The 3,537-nt window shown below is 43.1% G+C and overlaps 1 pseudogene; it reads right to left on the bottom strand.

The window, feature by feature from the left end:
* Positions 1-626: 626 nt before the first annotated feature.
* Positions 627-1,650, bottom strand: LOC143382344 (transcription factor JunD-like; annotated as a pseudogene).
* Positions 1,651-3,537: the final 1,887 nt, after the last annotated feature.

The raw sequence follows: 3,537 nt of genomic DNA, 5'->3' as shown, positions 1-3,537 counted from the left end.
TGAAAACATAAAACCTGACAAAGGATTACAAACAGGAATGTGGACTCCTAGCAAAAAAAAAAAAAAAAAAAACAAAGAACAAAAAAGGCAGGGGAGAGGGGTGTAGGGAGGACAAAAGGGGATATCCAGAGTGAGGAAAAGGCGTAATTTTTTTTTCTTCTTCCCATTTCTTTTAAAAAAGCCAACACAAAGAAACACACGCACGCACAACCCTTTGTTCCCGAGTAGAAACATAAATACGGAAGAATCAAAAACTCTGTTCTTCTCTCTTTCAAAGGCAGAAAAAAAAAAAAATGAGTAAAAGAAAAGGCAGGCTGAAGGCTGCGCCTCACAGAGCCCCTTCCACAGCAGTGTGTGGAAGGGGCGGCTGGGCCGGGGTTTGTGTGACACCTTGGAGGCAGCGCAGGGAACAGAGGCAGTGCAAGGGGATGTCATGCGCTCGCTCCCAACCCGCCAGGAGCAGGGGGTCCAGCTTGTCAAGTCCAAGGTGCCCTCTCCAAGTCCTGGTCACCCTCTTGGAGGGGGTCCCAGGGCTGCACCATACCAACTCCTGGGAGCTCAATCCCTGCCCCCTGCAAGCCCGCCCCTAAAGAGGAGGCAGCCGCGGATGTGCCTTGTGTTTGGGCTCAGTACAAGGGCACCTAGTGCTGGGGTAGCAGCTGGCGGCTGCTGTTGACATGGCTGAGGACTTTCTGCTTGAGCTGCGCCACCTGCTTGGGCAGCAGGCTCCTGGTGGAAGCCAGCTCCCTGTTCTGGCTCTTGAGCTCTTCACTTTCCTCTCCAGGTGAGAGATGCTCCAGCTTGCCCTTGAGGCACTTGGAGGCTCTGATATTGTTGAGCAGCTGCTTGGACTCAGCCTTGAATCGTTCCTGCATGTCCATGTCGATTGGCGACAGCAGGCTCTCGCTGAAGCTTGGCAAGTTGGGCACCATCTGTGGCTGCCCTTGAGCACAGCTAGGCACAGCGGCTCCAGTACACCACTGGGAGGCAGTAGCTGTGGGAAGGGAAAGGAATAGGAAGAGAAGTTGACAGTTGCAGCATCCCCAGCACCCCTAGTGCCATCCTTGTTGCGGCTCAGGTTTAGGAAGACCGGTGCCAGCTGGGAGGGTGGCGCCCTATGCCGTGCCAGAGGGTCCTCCTGCAAAGCCGCAGCAGCAGCCGGGCTGCACCCACGCCAAGCTGGTGCTGCTTGTTCAAATCCTCCAGGGCCTTTACAAAGTCCTCGTTGAACTCCTGCTCCTCCCTGTCCACCATCTTGGGGAGAGGAACTGCGTGCTCCTCAGCGTGGTTGTGACCAGCTCCTTGGTCTGGATGTTGAGGTGCTCAAGCTCAGGAGAGGCGAGCTTGACCAGCCCCAGGTCGGGCTAGAGAGCAGGCTGTCGGGGCGCCTGTTGGGGGTGCAGTCTGCGCAGGGGGGCCAGAGGTGGCGCCACCACCACTTGTTTGCTCAGGCTCAGTGTCAGCTGTCATTCTTCACCACTCTGCCTGCCAACGCTGTTTGGGGTGCCCCAGGGACAAGCGGGCCAGGCACGCAAAGTTGTTGCTGCTGCCACTGACGCCATTGCCCAGGCTGCTCAGTGCCTCATAACCATAGAAGAGTGTTTCCAGCCTCCGCATCACCTTTGCGCCTGGTGCAGGAGGAGTGGCCATGGCCTCCCTAGGGGTTCGCTCCCCTCCTCTGCCCATTCAGCCCTGTGCTCACCCAGGCAGTGGCCGCTGCACCTGGGCCTTCTGTGGTGGCTCCTCGGAAACATTATTCTTAAGGAAGAAAAAATTAAAGCAGTCCCTCTAAAATTAAAAAAAAGGAAAAGAATGCCTTTTTTTTTGCCACTTCAATTCAACATCATCCTTGAAGCTCTATCCAAAACCTATGTTTATATTTATTTATCCTTAATAAATAAGCGAATAGATAAATGAATAGAAACACAAGAAATAAAACTATCACTATTTACTAATGACATGATTCTATATTTAGAAAATCCAAAAAATTTCACTTGAAAACTTTCTTGACTAATAAATTCAGCAAAATAGCAGAATATAAAATAAACACCCATAAACCAAATGAATTTCTATACTCAAGCAATGAATTCAGTGTAAAAAAAAAAATTAGGAAAACCACCCCATTAACAATGGCCTCAAAAAAGAAAAAGAAAGAATAAAATAAAATACTTTGGAATCAATCTAAAAAAGATGTAAAATACTTCTACAATGAAAACCACAGAACACTAAAGATAGAAATTGAAGATCTCCCATGCTTTTGGATAAGAAGAATGATCATAGTCAAAACTGCGATACTAACAAAATACTTATACAGATTCAGTACAATTCCTTTTAAACGTCCAATGACATTCTTCATAAAACTAGAAAAAGCAATCGTGAAATTCATTTGAAAAAATAGGAGAGCAACAATAGTCATTCTCAACAAAATTCTCAACAAAATGATTGAATCAATAGACATCACAATACTAGACCTTATACTATACTAGAGAGAAATAATAAAAAGAAGAAAGAAAGAAAAAGAAAACCCCATATCAAAAGACATATAGACCAATCCATACTAGACAAAGGTGACCAAAATATAAATTGGAGAAAAGATAGCCTCTTCAACAATTGGTTCTGGGAAAACTGGAAATCCATATGTAGAAAGATGAAATTAAACTTCTATCTCTCACTGTGCTCAAAATTCAACTCAAAGTAGATCAAAGATTTACACATGAGAATGGAGGCCCTGTGACTAACAGACAAAATAAAGAAGGTCCAAATCCTCATCCTGTTAGCTGACATAATAAACAAGAGTCTTTAAACACAAAGAGTAAAATTAAGAATCAATAAATGGGATGGATTCAAACTAAGAAGCTTACTCTCTTCAAAGGAAAAAATCTATAACATGAAGAGAGAGCCTAGAGAATGGGAGAATAAATCCTTATCACATACACATCAAATAAAACAATAATCTCCAAGGTATATAAAGAACTCAACAAACTTATTGCCAAAAAAGAGACATAACCCATCAATAAATGGATGAAAAAACTGAACAGACACTTCACAGAAGAAGAAATACAATTGATCAACAAACATATAAAAAAGTCCATCATCTTTAGCAATTAGAGAAATGCAAATCAAAACTATTTCAATATTTTATTTCACTGCAGTCATAACGGCAATTATCAAGAATATGAGCAATAATTGTTTTCATGAGGATGTGGGAGAAAAGGTACACTCATACATTGCTGGTGGCCACATAAATATACAATAGGTCAATTCACAATAGGTAAACTATGGAACAAACCTAAGTATCCTTCAACAGATGAATTAATAAATAAAATGTGATATATATAATATATATATATATTTATATATACACACACACACATATGTATATATATGTGTGTGTGTGTGTGTGTGTGTCTATGTGTTTGTGTTTATGTGTGTGTGTGTGTGTGTGTATGTGATAGAATATTACTCAACCCTAGAAAGAGTAAAATTATGCCACTTGCTGGCAAATAGATTAAACTTGAGAATACCATGCTAAGCTAA

This window comes from Callospermophilus lateralis, chromosome 16, assembly GCF_048772815.1.
Source record: "Callospermophilus lateralis isolate mCalLat2 chromosome 16, mCalLat2.hap1, whole genome shotgun sequence".
Taxonomy (NCBI): Eukaryota; Metazoa; Chordata; class Mammalia; order Rodentia; family Sciuridae; genus Callospermophilus; species Callospermophilus lateralis.
Note: the sequence above shows the minus strand (reverse complement) of the source record. Positions and strands in the feature narration are given on the sequence as shown.